This window comes from Nicotiana tabacum, chromosome 5, assembly GCF_000715075.1.
Source record: "Nicotiana tabacum cultivar K326 chromosome 5, ASM71507v2, whole genome shotgun sequence".
Taxonomy (NCBI): Eukaryota; Viridiplantae; Streptophyta; class Magnoliopsida; order Solanales; family Solanaceae; genus Nicotiana; species Nicotiana tabacum.
In genome coordinates this window covers 80,314,148-80,331,975 of record NC_134084.1, presented here as the reverse complement: position 1 = coordinate 80,331,975, position 17,828 = coordinate 80,314,148, and positions in this window count along the sequence as shown.

The window sequence follows — 17,828 nt, the reverse complement described above, 5'->3', positions numbered from 1 at the left end:
AAAATTACTACAAGTGAGTATTCTAAAGTAGTTTACCTTAACTTTATAACTTACTTACAGAAAGACGTCAAAGCAAGCTAATTACCACAAATTTAGACATCCATTTATGCTTGAATAAAATGTTCCTGCACGAAACATTGCTCGTTCTCAAGAAGAAGAACCAAGGAAAAATAATGCAGCTTATGACTTCTTAGGGCATCTTCAAGGCTGCATCATTTTTTGCACCAAATTTAAATTTGGTGTAAAATTTAGTATTTTTTTGCTCCAATGGAACACCAAGTCTTGCATTATTATAATGCATGGATAGTATTGCACCAAATTTGGTGCAACACTATTCAGCACACCAAATTTAATTTATTATTATTATTATTATTTTATTCATCTTTTTATTTTTTGGACTTTTAATTTATCATATATTGTGTATATAATTAATTTTTATATTAAGATCCTTATAATTTTAATTTTATATCCTATTTTTTGATATATTAATTTTTGTATATATTATATTTATATAAAATTATAAGTTAATTTTATTATTATTATTATAATTGTTATTCAAGGAAAAGAATATGACATCAGTTATTATTTAGCTGACGGTATATATCCAAAATGGTCTACTATTGTGCAAACTATTTGGGAGCCACGTTCAGCAAAGAAGAGATATTTTGCAATGAAACAAGAATCATGTCGAAAAGATGTTGAACGTGCATTCGGAGTTTTGCAATCTCATTTTGCAATTGTTGCAGGTCCGTCACGTTTTTGGAGAAAAGAGGTGCTACGTGATATAATGACCACATGTATTATACTGCACAACATGATAATTGAGGACGAACGTGATCTTAATGCACCAATTGAAGATGTACGTGAATGTCCAGCTCCTACGGTAGAAATGGCGGTAGATGAAGATCATCGATTTGAATAATTTTTAGCTCGACACAAAAAAATTAAGGATAAAGATGCGCATTTCGCATTTTGTAATGCATTAATCGAACATTTATGGGAGAATAGAGGCGAAAATTGAATATTTATGTGGTACTTAAATTAAATTTCACTATGATAAAATATTTATTTAATTATATTTTATCAATGATTTCACTTTTAGTTAATTTATCCTTTAAAATAATTTTGTAATGAATAATTATATAAGTGGTGAATGTGAATTATATATAATGAATATGGAAAAAAGAAAAAAGATAGTTTTGTTTGAAGGAAATAAAAAATAAAATTTAAATAGAAGATAATAATATAATATAGAAGAGAGAGAAAAAATATTATTTTTTGGTGTAAAAAATGATGTAATGGTTGGAGTAAATTTGGTGTTACACCATTTTGGTGTGAAATTTGGTGTTCGGGTTGGAGAGATGGTCTTATTGAAAAACCACAAAAGAAAATACCATGATTTTCTGGGTGATGTTTGTACGAAGCTGGAAAATGTTTTTATGAAAAATGAATAGTTTTATCATTTATTTTCCCGTGTTTGGTTGGTGAATGAAAAACTTTTTCCGGAAGGTATTTTTTAATGTTGGATTAAAGAGCATAAAATATTTTTAGGAAAATAAATTTTTATGCTACTCTCCTCAACGTTACCTGTACTCCTTCCCCTCCCCCCCTCCTCCGAACTCTATTTTCTTCATGAATATAATAATTATTTTCAAAATTCACACAAATTCAAAGGAACTAATGTGCTGCGTTACTTTTCCATACAAGAACAATGGTGAAATTGAGCTCGATAACTAAAAAGAAAATATATTTTTTTTGTTGAAAAAAAAGTATCCTTTCAAAAACATGAAAAGAAATTACTCATTTTGCCGAATAAAAGAAAATATTTTTTCTACATCTTGAAAAAAAAATACTCATTTGCTGAAACAAAAGAAAATACTTTTTCTACATCATGAAAAAAAAATATTCGTTTTGTTAAAAAAATAATACTTTTTCTATTTCAGGATAGAAAATACTTTTTCTATATCATGAAAAAAAGTTCTCGTTTTGTTGTAATGAAAAAAAAAATATTTTTCTATATCATAAAAAGAATATAATTATTTTGTTGAAATAAAAAAAAGTATTCTATTTACAACATGAAAAAAAATACCCTTAATAATATTTCTATTTAGGGTGGGCGATGTTAGGGTGGGTTGGGTGTTGTGGGGGGTAGGGGTTTGGGGTGGTGGGGGTGGGTAGAGTAGGGGTGGTTTGGGGGTGGGTTGGTGGGGATGGGGAATAAGGTGGAGAAGATTGAAAAAAAGTTTTGGAAAATATTTTTTATTCTTTTGATAGGGAAAATATTTTTTTCCAATTAGATAAAAATGAGTTCATAAAAAAATATATTTCAAAATATTTAAGTTAATCAAACATAAAAAAAATTAAAAAATATTTTCCTTTGTACCAAACACACCCTCTTTATCTTGCCATTCTCCACCGACCTAGAAATCTTCATATTAGGACTTTTCTCAAGTGGTAACGTAGTAAATAGGGACATTTTTTTAGTTTTGTACCAACAGGTCGTTCAAATGAGGATGAACATATATTCTAATATTAGTACAGTATTGATACATATTATTTAACACATAAAAAAAAAAGGAAATGGATTCAACTCTAGACATACGATGACAGTGACCTAGTACACAAAAGGTAGATTTAGAAAATCTAATAATTGCAGGAGCAGATGACACATGCCAAATGTTCACGCTTTCTCTCGATATTTATGTATATTGATTCCCATCTTCCTTTGCGGGCTGCACAGGATACACTAATCATTCTTTCCACAGAAACTACTTATCCTAGCTTCGCCACAATTTATATAACGATTTGATTGGATAAAGTTTAAAATAATATTTTTCTTAAGTAAAATTTAAGGTCTAAACAGGACATAAATGATAAATATTCTGAAATACTGTACAAGATTTGTATAAAATTTAAGGTCTTATATTCTTCCTTTTCATCATTCTTGTTGTGTCCCTTTCCCTGTTATTCTTTTTTCCCTTTTCGTACTTTTCTTTCCAAAATCTTTTCAGGTTCTCGTGCTTAGAAGCAGCAGTTAGCTGTTGTCCTTTTCTTCATATATTCATATGAGTTGAAATTGTTTAATCCTTCAATATTCATATTGGGGTGTGCTTTAACTCTTAGCCCCTGCTTCCTTATGGCAGAACTTAACATCAAAAGTTACAGAGTGTTGCTAATAAGGCAAGCGAGTAACAACACTTATTATGCTTGAAGCTCTGTTCACGGGGCAAGCTGAAATAAAAATTTCAAAACCACGTACTTTGAGGGTTGTCTAATGGGATGCCAAAAGTCTTCCTCAATTGAGTTTCATATTGAAATCACTTTTAGACTTTGTTGGAGTAGAAAATTGTAAGAATTTACTAATGGGAAATTACCATCTATGTTAATTTATTAGTAGCTTATTACAAAAATTGGTTAATTCATAAAATATTACTAATATTAGCCAATTATTATCGATATTAGCCAAAAAAGGGTCAAAATTTTACTTTCTTTTGAGTGGGTGTCATTAGAATAGATTGGAAACATTTTAAGAATCTTGAATCTCAGTTTTGGGATGATTTGGTGGAGTTTTGAGGTGGTTTGAATTGAAAATTAGAAGTAGAAGATGAACATGAAAAAAATTAAATTGTGTATCACACTTTGTATCATTTATGTATCACATATGTATCATATGTCTATCAAATGTGTATCACATTTATACTGGAATTAAATTGATACATGTGTCGCTGAAGAATTTTTTGAACTCAATTTTAACCACGAATTTAATACCAAGTCAGCCTAAATCACCTCCAATCTTCCTCAAATTTTATATATTGACCCATCTATATGTTTTCAATAAATTTCAACCATACCCATTGAAAAAGGTCCTTTCCGTCAGACATCTAATGTTGCTAATCACGCTTAAAAATACAGAAGGAGATCTTTACGTGTCATTCTTAGAGAGAATAAATCTTATTTATTTGTGTTTTTACTTTTATCTGTGATTGACTAGTTTTGTAAGTCTATGATTAATGATTAGAGATTAGTAAGTTAAGACTTATTTGAGACATTTATGTAAGATTCCTTTTACTACTATGCCATCTCATGAACGTTTGAATGAGATGATTCATCGGGCTCAATGAGGCATAGCCCATCATAACAAGAGAAAGTGACTCACAATAAAACCCATTCGTCATTCTGGGCCACTCTAGGCCCACATTAGTTCTCGGACCCTTCTCCATTTTAGTGAAATTTTCGCGTCAAAATAGTACGGGCTAGCCAGTTTTCGGACTGGTCATTCAAAATAGCCAGCGTTTGCTAATTCATTGAAAAATAGCCTCTATTTTGTTGTAACAAAGACCGGTCCAACATAATATACTGGAGTTCGGTGCACCTGTGTATGAACTTCCAGCATATTATGCTGGACCGATATACTTTGCTGGCTCCAGTATAATATACTAGAGACTGGAGCACCGGTGCTCCAAACTCCAGTATATTATATTGGAGTTCTAGTATATTATACTGGAATTCCAGTATATTATGCTGGAGTATTTTCCGGATTTTGAACAGTGTTTTCTTACAGATTTATCTTTACATGAAAAGTGGCTAAATTTCGATGACTTTTGAAACTGTGGCTATTTTTGAATGACCACTTGTAAATCTGGCTATAGTTGAATTTCTCCCAATTTTCGCCGATTGTCTCTTTGTATCAATTGTTTAGTAATTGATCATCTCTTTATTTCTCTTGTAACTTCTAAATCTTTGAGATCACGATTTTTTTTGTTGAGCAAATTTCAAATCTTATGAGAAATTGTTAGATCACAATGTAGAAATTTGTAAGTTATTGCAAACATTACACAATGGTCTAATGTTTTGCCTGTAAAATTAAACAAATTGAAAATTGTATCAACAAATATTAGACCCAAGTCTAACGCATAGATAATTTCCTCAAGATTATGTTTGCACAACTTTTTAAAATAGAGACAAGTTCTAAATAATGGCCTAGAAAGAAACATTTGCGCAAATAAACTGAAATAGCATTCCAGTGTCATGGGTCCTAATTCGAGTAATGAGTGAAAATCTCTGACTCTTAAATACCTTGTTGAGCCTTCTTTGCTCCGCCTTTAACTATGTGAAAAAAGAGTTTAACCAAAGAACCTGATTGTTTCACATTTTATTTAGGCAGGATAGATCGGGATCTCCAAAACCTGATGATATTTATTCAGTCTACAACTAAACTTTGAGTTAGCGACTACAAAAAAAAACCCCAATTACCAACAAAAAAAATTGTTGGTAAATTGATCAAATTGGTTAGCAATTTGAGTTACTACCAGATTACCAACGGATATTCGTTGGTAGGAAAATTTTACCAACCAATTTAAATTCATTGGTAAAATTACCAACTAAAAATCAATTAGTAAACACCAAATGAATTTGCCGGTAATTTTTGAATTTTGAGTCCAAGATTTTCGTTGGTAAATTTACTAACAAAAATTTTGTTGGAATTCCGGTAGTAACTTTACTAACAGATTAATGGATTAGTAAATTTGGTTTTTCATTATTTAAATTGTGATTGTAATCGGTTGGTAAATATAGTAACAAAAAAAAAGTCTATTAGTATTCAGTTAACAACTATACTAACGGATAACAACTTGGTTGGTAAATCCGATAGTATATTTTTAAAAATGCATTTGTAATTTTAGTTATGGAAAAGTTTTGTTAAGTAAATTGTTGGTAATTTACTAACAAATTTCAAATTCGTTAGCAAATATGGTTATTTATTTTTAAAAATAATGTTAGTAATTTGTTAGTAATTCGTCATAAAATTTACTAACAAATTGTAAACGTGTTAGCAAATATTACTAATTAAATGGGTATATTAAAAACTTTATTTTTAATGATTGCCTTAATATTAATTTAAAGCTTTACAAGACCTAAAAAACACTTAAACAAAACAAAAAATATACTAGCACTTTATAAATAATAATAATAATATTTATCATGAAGTTGAAAGTAGAATTCAAAACGTGTCTAACATAAAAGAAGCTAAAATAAATCTAAATATGACTCGTATCAGTATTTGACGACGAATCATGTCACCGAGAAGGCGATGTACGCATGCCACCTATGAGGACCGACAGAGGGTTTTGAAGTAGTTGATCAACTTGCCCGCACACCTCTTGCTGCATTTCATGCCTTATTTCTTCATGCAGTTCTTGTCACATCTCTTCTCTCATTTCTTGTCTAATCTCTTCTCTGATCTCTGATCTCATCTCATTCTTTATCTCTTACTTAATTGCTTGCAAACGATGTTTGACACATTGATTCACCCGAGCATTAAAGTCTCGATAATGGAGATACCGAATTAGAGGATGCACCAACATTCCCATAGAAAGGAGCTTGAGAACCAAGACCATAAATGCGCGTCTTCTTAACACCAACTTCGTTCAAATAAATTTGTGAGAAATCAACTTCAGGAGGCTCACTGGACCCATCTTTAGGCTATGACACAGACGTAATTTTAGACATTATGGTATCCCGAAAGAAAAAAATATTGTCATGACCCGGAATCCCCACCATCTGGACCGTAATGGCGCCTAACATCACACTTGCTAGGCAAGCCAATGTTAGAGTTTTAATTAGCCAAATCCTTTACGCTTCAGGGATTAACAATAAACAAGCTAAAACCAGTAAAAAAAATGTGGAAGTAAGTAAATAGCCTATTTGTTTATATACTATTACCAATACTATTACTATTACTACCCAGAATCCGGTGTCATAATCTACGAACACACTAAGATTTGCTACAAACATTTGTTAGAAAAAATATACAACTGTTTATGAAGGGAACTAAAATAGTGAATGTAGGAGCATATAAGGGGACGCCAGGGCCTGCGACGCCAGCAGGACTACCTTGGGTCTCCTAGTTGTAAAAATCTGCAACCAACCTCTCGATCAGCCACTACTTGCTCCAAAATCTGCATAGAAAGTGCAGAGTGCAGTATCCATATAACCGACCCCATGTACTCGTAAGTGCTAACCTCGATGAGGTAGTGACGAGGCTACGACGAGGCATTTACAATATAATCTGCATACAGTGTATAATAAAAGAAGAAAGAAGGACAGGATAAAATAAAGCAGTAACTTGCAAGGAATGAATGCTGTGAGCATGTGATTTTTGTTCTATATGAAATACTCCTACAGAATCCCAAGGAAATAGATTTTTCTTTTAATTATTTGCCATTTTAGGAATTTTGTAGAATTTTCTTAATTAATTGCATTTTTTGTGCATGCTTAATTTTTATTTAAATTATGAAAAATACCAAAAATACTCTGAATTTGCATTTAGGATTTATTTTTATATTTTTAGATTAATTAGTAAATTAGTTATTTTATAAAAATGAAAAAATCACAAAAATGACTCACTTTGCATTTTTAACATTTTAATTTTAAATTCTGTAGTTCTTCTTTTAATTTGGGAGTTAATTAATTTTTGTAAATAATATGATGAGTAATTAGCTTAATTTGGCAAATTATTTTAATTTAAGAGTTAATTTGGTTTGTTAATTAATTTGAAAAGAAAAACAAAAATTGGAAATTGGAAAAAAATAAAAAGAGAATCAGAAAGGCTGTTGATTTTGGGCCAATTTGTCATAGCACAAATGATTTTTTCCCCAAACCCGTTCCAGATCCAGCCTAAACCACGCCCCAACCCGGTCCAAAGCCTTCAGCCCACGAGACCCTTGAAACGATGTAGTATGAGAACAAAACTACGTTGTTTTGAGTTCAAGAGTTTAGAATAGATCCTGGCCTTCCGTTCTATCTCATCCAACGGCCCTAGAGGTTTCCTCCATTTTGATTAAAATTGTCCAAACACCGTTCAAAATAACTTAGTACCCTTTTTACTTCATCTCTTCACCTCAGTTGTCTCCAACCCTAGAACCCGTCGACCCTAAACTCCTAAGCTTCCACCGGCCGGCGGCGGAACCCAATTGACCTCAAATCCCTACCACACAACCATCACTCACCCCTGATTCCCAATCCACCACCACATCTCCCCAAATCCTCACCAAATCGGACTAGCGTTGGATCTAAAATCAAAGAAGAGAAAATCTTCCAAGTCTTTGAGCTTCCAAGAACGATTGAGGTTGAAACTAATATTGTTCGTCTGTTCTCAATGAGAACACATGATTAATGCCAATTTTGGCTCAAAATCGAAAGTGTCGGAGCTTCGTTCAAGCCCACCGTCTATCTGCCTATTTAGGTATCTCCATTCATTTCTCTTTTTTTCATTCCCATCCTCGTCTCCTTCTGATTCTTTCTTCTCTTTCTTGTTTTTCTGTTTAGATCGTCTCTCTTTGCATGTTTAGGATAAAGTCATGTTAGTATTTAGCTTACTAAGACGGTCAACATGTTGTTAGCTTATTTGATTTCTTTGTTTAATTTTGCTCAAATTCTCCTCTTATTTTTTGTTTTCTTTGGAATTATGATTTCAGGAGTTCTTATAACTTCGATGGCCTATTTTCTCGTGGGTTTTGGTTTTGAATTAAAATATTGGGCTTCGTAGGCCATAAGCCCAAAGAGGGGAAGGGTCAACGTTGGTTGCCAAGCCCATGGGTTAGGTTTGGGGTAGTCTGACCCATGTTTGGTTCCTGAAGGTAAATAACAGGGGACTAAAGGGTAGTTTAGGGATTTAAATAAGGGGAATCTTCATTAACTGATTAGGAAGCTTCCAGGAAAGAGGGGATTGGGTAGTTCAGTAACTGGGTTTTTAAATTCAGGGGTGTTATTTGAACAAAAGGGGATTTGAACAAGGGGTAAATGGTAAAGTAAAACATCAATTCTGCTGCCCTAAGGGCTTTCTATAAGAGGCTTGTTTCCTTCATTGTCAAAGAGATTTTTACAATACCAAGACTGAGAAACGACTGAGAATAACAAGCACCGTTTCTTTTTGCAATTAGAACACTGAAATACATAGAGTTTTGATAACTAGAAAAAACACAAAAAAATCGAGCACTATTTCATTGCAACCAGGCTTTTCTTCACATTTTTTGGTTTTTAGAAGCTTGAATCACTACTATTTTCTGGACTCAAAGCATGTTGGTAGCTGGTTGATGATTGTTTGGTTACTGTTGATTAAAAGCTGATGATATTTCTTGCTGAAGTTCTGTTGCTTGTGTCTTATTATTCCAGGTATATTTCCGAGCTTGAAGTGATAATATGAACTTGTAAAATACTGATTTGGAATGGGATTTTAGGTCACCTGGCTGGATGCTTCTTTGTTTGTTGCTCATGATACTGTTTCGATTTTATTTTAAGTTTGTCAATGCTGACTTAGTATAGATGGATGATTTGAATGTTTAAGTTGTCTTAGTTTATTCCTAAGTGTTAAACAATTTGTTATACTTAGTAGTTGTAACTATTTGGGACGGTTTCTTTCAAATGATTGTTGAGATGTAAGTTCAAGTGTTTGTATTGTTAAGCATGATGTTAGGTATAGATATAATGTTGATCTTTTGGGTGAATTTCAGAATTTGACCTCTTTTCGTGATTAATAGCATGTTTTAGTGGAATCACGGTTAAGATTAGCAAGTAGTTTATAATCTAGGATTCTGTGGTTAACATGAATGGTAATCTTGATTTTGGAATCATGTGTAGTAAAATATGGTTTCATTTAGTAAATTTGAGATTGAAATCGATTGAAATATATTAAAAAGTGAAGTCCCAGACTGTTTGTCATTGGTTGCTCAATGAATGTGTATGGATATAGGGTCTGTATAACTTGTCTACGAACGACCCAGAGCAATAATTTTTGGGCCTCAGCAATCGTCTGTCATTTTGGCATGCGTTGGATTTAATTGCTTGGTTTACATTTGGGCTCAATTTTGAGTCCAATGAGTGTTAATACCCATCTCTTTATTTAAAAAAAAGAAAAGAAAGAAGAGGCGTGCGTTGGTACACTGGGCCTGCTGTTGGTCCAGTTCCCACTATGATCAGATTTGGGCTCGTTTGCTTTGCTTTGCTTTGCACATTAATCATTGGTTTGAGCTCAAGTTTGGATGCAAATAACCGTAGGTTTAGTTAGGTGTAATCCCTTTAAAAATAATTTGAGGTGTGCCATCAATTGAATTTTCTATAGCCCACGCAAACTTTTTGTTATTAATTTGAACTTTCGTAGTTGCTTTAGGCGCGTTCTTTAAATTGACTTTCTTTTAATTACTAAATTCGGGTGTATATTTCATGTGACCCAATTTCAATTCTTAACAATGTTAAATAGAAAGTGTCGCGAATCGCGGGTGCATTTCATGTGACGTGGTTCAAGGCATGTTTTAAATAACATTGAATCTTCCTAAAAGCGTTTTAAAATTATTAAAAGCGGTTAATAAGTTAAAAATGCACAATAGGTTTAAAACATGTAATAAATCGGATAATAGGCCAATAATAATGTTGAGAGATCGTGCTAGAACCATGAAACCCGGGAATGCCTAACACCTTCTCCCCGGTTAACAAAATTCCTTACCTGGATTTCTGTGTTCACGAACCGTGAAATAGAGTCAATCTTCCTCGATTCAGGATTTTAAATAGGTGACTTGGGACACCATTAATTATCCCAAGTGGAGACTCTGATTCTTAAATAAATAATCTCGTTTCGATTGTCACTTAAATTAGAAAAAACTCCCTTATACCCTTACGGGTGTAGTAAAAAGGAGGTGTGGCAAATATAGTTCTCGAAACATATCATCAGTGCTCAGCTATAACCAATCCTCAAGTATAGTTTAAGACTACCGTTCAACTAGCACAGTTAAGGGAAAATATAAGCATAAAGATTGTTGCGGCGTGCAACCCGATCCCACCATAGCACAATAATCACAATCACAGTTCACCCTTATTTCACCACAATTCACCCTTATTACACTTGTTGTGGCATGAAACCCGATCCCACCGTATCACAATAACCACAATCACAGTTCACCCCTTATCCCACTACAATCTATGTACTCAACCGTTGCGACGCACAACCCGATCCCACCATATCAATATCATTTACTCAGCAGGTACAGAAATTACACAATTCAAATCACATAACTTCTCACAAGGCTCAACTTCAAAGCAAAGCATTTAGAAAGATTATGCACTATGAGACTTTACACAAGTAATACTTCTCAGCGAGACCAATCCATAATATGCTTTGAAAGTACCAGTAACCAGCTCAAACAATAATAGGAGACAACGAAGCTACGAACACTTCCAATAAAAGATACAATGTCTATCAAATAACAATTAGGCATGGAATTACAAGTAAAACATGTAGTAGTTAAGGCAGAAAAAGACAATATAAGAAGAACGGGAAGAAAACAGGCAAAACAGATAAATTGGCGGTGCATAGGTACTCGTCACCTCACTTATACACCGCTCACATGGATTTCATATAGCAAATAAGTCAAGGATTCCTAATCCCTCGTGTCAAAGTTAGACAAAACACTTACCTCGCTCCGCGGGCCACTCAACGCTCAATTACCGTTTTCCCTCTAGTTTTCACCTCCAAACCACTTGTATCTAGTTACAATTAACTCAATAACATCAATTATTGCTAAAGGAATTAACTATAATGTATAAATTTAGATTTCTCAAACTTTTCCATAAAAAGTCAAAAACCGACCCCAGGCCCGCTTGGTCAAAACCCGAGGTTCGGACCAAAATCTATTTACCCATTCATCCCCGAGACTGAATATATAATTGGTTTTGGATCCGACCTTAAATCGAGGTCTAAATCCCTAATTTGCAAAAATTCTCAATTCTTCCTAAATCCCTAGTTTTCTACCATGGAAGAACAAAGATTAGGGCTAGAAATTCAATGGGTGATGTTAGAAATGGAAGAAAATGAGTTAAAGAGTACAAACCTATGATTTGGTGTTGAATCCCCTCTTCAAAATCTCTCCCAGGTCGAGTTATAATGAAATAATTGTGAAATTTTGAGAAAATCCCGATTCTGGTATGTTTTAAATCACTGGCGTCAGACCTTCTTCGCGTTCGCGATGGGTCTGAAGCGATGGCGAAGCAACGGCTCAACTAGCCTATGCGTTTGCAAGATACTCTTTGCGTTTGCTAAGGCTTATTCCCACCAGCCTACGTGTTCGCGAGCCATGTGCCGCGTTCGCGAAGGGTATAGGTCACTTCACCTCCCCCAGGTCCTATGCCTATGCGTTCGCGAGAGCCTAGTCGCGTTCGGGAAGGTAATGCCCCCAATACTCCGCGTTCGCAAAGAAGAAAATACCCCTACCCCTATTTTACCTTTCGCATTCGCGAGACAACCTCCGGGAACGCGATGAAGGGCACACCAGATATCAGCGGGAGCCAAAAAACTCAGATTTTCTAAGTTCTAAACATCCCGTAGCCTATCCGAAACTCACCCGAGCCCTCAGGGCTCCAAACCAAACATGCACACAAGTACTAAAATATCATACGAACTTGGTCGCATGATCAAATCACCAAAATAACACCTATAACTACGAATTTAGCACCAAATTGAATGAAATTTTCAAGAAAGTGTTAAAACCTCTATTTTCACAACCGGACGTCCGAATCACGTCAAACCAACTCCGTTTCTCACCAAATTTTACAGACATGTATTAAATATTATAATGAACCTGTATCGAGTTTCGGAACCAAAATACGGACCCGATACCAACAAGATCAAACATTAACCAAATTCTTAAAACCATTAGATTTTCAGTCTTTTAATTTTTACCAAAATTTCATATCTCGAGCTAGGGACCTCAGAATTCAATTACGGGCATACGCCCAGGTCCCATATTTCATTACGGACCCACCGGAATTATCAAAATACGAATCCGTTTACTCAAAATGTTGACCGAAGTCAACTAAATCAACTTTTAAAGGCAAAAATTATTATTTTCATCAAATTTCAACATAAAAGCTTTCCAGTAACACGTTCGGACTACGCACACAAATTGAGAAGGGATAAAATGAGGTCTTAAAGTCCTTGAAACACCGAATCGAGTTCTAAAATATAAGATGACCTTTTTGGTCATCACATTCTCCACCTCTAAAATAACCGCTCGTCCTCGAACGGACATAGAAAAGTACCTGAACTGGAAAAGGTGGGGATATTTGCTTCGTATATCAGACTCGGACTCCCAAGTAGCTGCCTCAACCGGTTGACCTCTCCACTTCACCTGAATTGAAGGATAACTCTTCGATCTCAACTAACGAACCTGTCGGTCTAGAATAGCTACCGGCTCCTCCTCGTAGGTCAAACCTTTGACAACTGGACAGTGCATAAATCTAACACGTGGGATGGATCTCTTTAATACTTCCGAAGCATGGACACATGAAACACTGGATGGACCGCTTATAAGCCTGGTGGCAATGCAAGTCTGTTGGCCATCTCTCCCACTCGCTCAAGGATCTCAAAAGGCCCGATAAACCTAGGGCTCAACTTGCCCTTCTTCCCAAACCTCATTACACACTTCATTGGGGATACCTAAAGCAACACTTTCTCTCCAACCATGAATGTCACATCACGAAGCCTACGGTCGGCATACCTCTTCTGCTTGGACTGAGATATGCGAAGTCTATCCTGAATGATCTTAACCGTATCCAAGGTATCCTGTACCAAATCTATACCCAATAACCGAGCCTCCCCCGACCCAAACCATCCCATCGGAAACTGATACCGTCTACCATATAATGCCTCATAGAAAGCCATCTGGATGCTCGACTGATAGCTATTGTTGTAGGAAAACTCCGCTAGCGGCAAGAACTGATCCCACGATCCTCCAAAGTCTGAGGATGAAATATTGTGCTCAACTCAACCCGCTTACCCAACTCACGCTGTACTGCCCTCCAGAAGTGCGAGGTAAGCTGCATACCTCGATCAGAAATGATAGACATGAGTACACCGTGAAGACGAACGATCTCACAGAACTATCCGTCCGTATAAGGATGAAATGTTGTGCTCAACTCAACCCGTATACCCAACTCACGCTGTATTAACCTTCACAAGTGCGAGGTAAACTACGTACCTTGATAAAGAATGATAGACACGGGCATACCGTAAAGATGAACTATCTCACGGATATAAATCTCTAACAACCACTCTGAAGAATAGGTAACTGCCACAGGAATGAAATGCGCTGACTTGGTCAGTCTATCCACAATAACCCAAACAACATCGAACTTCCTCTAAGTTCATGGGAGTCTAACAACGAAATCCATAATGATACGCTCCCACTTCCACTCAGGAATCTCTATACTCTAAAGCAAACCACCAGGTCTCTAATGCTCGTACTTTACTTGCTGACAATTTGGACATCGAGCTACATATGCAACAATATCCTTCTGCATCCTCCTCCACCAATAATGCTACCGCAAGTCTTGATACATCTTGGTGGCGCCCAGGTGAATAGAATACCGGGAACTATGACCTTCCTCAGGAATCAACTCATGAAGTCCATCCTCATTAGGCACACAAACACGACCCTGCATCCTCAAAACTCCATTATCTCCAACCGTAACCTGCTTGGTATCACCTGGAAGTACATAGGGGGGGGGTGAATTGTTAATTTTTAAAAATAGTTGCTACCAGTTGACTAGTTTTATAATTATTCGACTAGATATAATAACTTGATAACAGTAATGATAAAATTCAAAATGCAGAAATTAATTGCAGGAATTAAAGATACCAGAATTTTTATACTGGTTCAGATTCAATGTGAATCCTAGTCCAGTCCCCTTGGGTTGCAAGGGAGTTCTCTTTTAGTAAATGAGTTTCTCGACTGCACAGTGAATGGTGTGATCTACACCGATAGCTCAGTTCCTATATCACTCGTTTCTTTTGATACAATGCCTCACCAGTGTTGGTCTCTCTTTCTTCTCTAACTTGTTACATAGTAGGTCTAGTAGAGCTACAATGTTTATTTGTAGTAGAACAAAGAGAGGGTATTTGGTTCGATCAAAGTATATGTGCTAAGGTACATATACATGTTTAAATACTTTGAGAGAGGCTTGAATTCTGGAGAAATTTGCCAACCCAAGAGATTTGATCCTTGGAAAGAGATTGATTCTTTCCAAGAATAAGGTTATTCAACAACGACTTTGTCTTGACGAGAGGCTTCAATGACTTCCCTTATTCGTGATCCTTGAATCTTGATCCTTCTAGATTTAGTATACTTGATTAATTATCTTGCAAGATCTTCGATACTCTTGATTGATTTGATTCCTTCAGTCTAGACTTAATTGATTCCGTCAGTATTAATGATTCCTTTAATCTCGTCTGCTTTCCTTGATTTTCTCTGATTGATTCCTTCAATCTTGTATTCCATCCATGAGTTCCTTGATCTTCTATGGTTGATTCCTTCAATTTTGAATGCTATCCATGAGTTCCTATGCAAAGAACAAATATATTATTTTCATCATTAAAATCAGATCTAACAATCTCCCCCTTTTTGATGATGACAAAATAATATATATGTATAAACATTAGTTGACTTCCCTATATTTTACTCACCCTCAATGAGAGCTGTTGAGGCTCATGTAGTCGACTTCTTATGCAGGATCTGTGACTCCCTCTCAAAAAGTGCCAAGCTGTCTTACCCTTTAGTCGACTTATTCTTGTATTGTAACTTACCCTTCAATCGACTTATTCTTGTATGTACCTGTACAATACATATATCATTTCTCCCACTTTTAGACATCAGCAAAGAGGGAATAGAAAAACAGATGACATACGAAAATAGGATTTATAACAAGATGTGTTGGCAGAGTTGTATCAAAACAAAAGAAAACAACAAGAAAAAAAATTATCCACCAACTGATTTTTTAGTCCAAAAATAGCACAGCAAAAAAATTGTCTTAAAATTTCACATTAACGACGCAGAAAATAGGTAAGAGTATTGCAGATTGCCTCCTTCAATCGATCAAAGCTGGCATTGGCTAAAACATTCATTCCATCAAGCCTGTCATGAACCTCCTTGAATGCCTTGATAGTGTTTTCCCTTACTTTGTGAACCACAACTCTTATCTTGGAAACATCAGGCCCTGTTTCATTGGAGATATCATGAATGGTACCAACAGTGGACAGAGTGGCAATGAGAAGATCTTTAATTGTAGAGAGCTGATTGTCAATGGCACTAAGCTTTTAAGCAAGGTCAGGGTCACTATGGCTAGGATGGGAAGGAAGGTTTGGGTTTGGAGTCTGTTTGAGCATTCTTGACTTCTCCTTCTTGTTTCTTAACCCATGATCCCTTCATACACACATAACCCATACTCGCAAAAGCTATAGAGTTGTAAGATTTTGAAACAGAGGTAAAGGGATATGCAGATATGGAAATATTGTGAGCTTCCAGAATGTGAGTGATGGCCATACCATATGGTAGACTAGTGGGATCATTTGCACTTTCAATCATAAATTGATGACCTAGGAGGACAACTTGATTTTAAGTTTGGTCACAGGGCAATAGACCAGAAAGGTGCCTCTTTGAAAGAAGGTGGAGAATGAGCTAGTACGAGGAAGCAGAGTGGTTACAACAATGTGGGCCAAAACTCGAGTTTTGAAACTAACATCACTAGGGCCTAACTAGTTTGGGAGAGATTCAGATGGACATTCATTAATACACCTTTTAGCTTGATCAAAAGAAATTTTAAAATCATCAGGCCAAGAATTTTTGAAAAGCATGGGGAAACTAGAACATTTACACTGAAAGATTGAATCACACAAGGCACATTAAAAAAATACGCTTTATAACACTAAAGACTCCAACTTATCAAACTTATTAGAGTGAATATTGTCATAAAACATTCTCACAAGGGGTTCATAGACTTTAGGCAGAGGAACAGAAAAGAACTTTGACCACCCTTGATAAACGAAAAGATCTTTTACCTTACAATTTAGGTTTTCCATGTTATCAAGGTCGACTACCCTCCCATGAGCAATAGGCTTGTTTTTCAGGGCGATGAAAAAGTCCCTATTTGGAGAATCCCAGAAATTTAGGTCCGACTCTAGGGAACTAGAAAGATCTATTTTTGATTTCTTTGGAGTGGAGGAAACAAGGGGTTCTTCCATAGGTCTTTTTCCCAAAGCTTTTTCTCCTAAAGGGTGAGAATGATCAGAAAAATTTGCCTGAGAAGAGGCAAACCCCTCAGAATGATTGGACCCTAGGTCTACCTGTTAAGGGGGCATAGAAGGGGGTTTTGCTCTGGAGCGAGTTCTTTTCCTAGTGGAGGCAAAGGGATTTTTGGGGTGTTTGGCCATTGAAAATATTTTCTGTTTGGGAAATGCTTCTAAGAAGGGTTTTTAGGCGACAAGGACAATGGAGATTGAAAAGGAGTTTCAACATTAAAAAGAGTGTTTCTGACGGTTGAGTACAGAAAAGGAAAATGCGTCAGTTGATCAGACGTGATGATTGGCTTTCCTTCTTTCAACTTTGCGACTGATGTGAAAAGAGAGGGAAATCAGAGGCGTAATTAATGATTAAGAAAAGATATAGAACATTAGGCATACAAAACAAAATAATAGCATATAGGTCCTAACTGTTAATGCAAATAATGCCAAGTAATTCTCTTAGAGAGCAAAATCTTTCTTCTACTAAAGGCTTAGTAAAAATATCTGCTAATTGATCAGTTGTTCCAACAAAAGATATTTCTATGTTTCCTTTAAGAACACGATCTCTAATAAACTAATGCTTGATATCTATATGCTTTGCCCTAGAATGATGCACTTGATTTTTAGAAAGACATTGGTATAGTCTTAAACAATAGTTCATAATCACCAAGTTGATGAGACATCCATAATAATTGTGCACAGCATTGTCCAATAGCAATGTATTCAG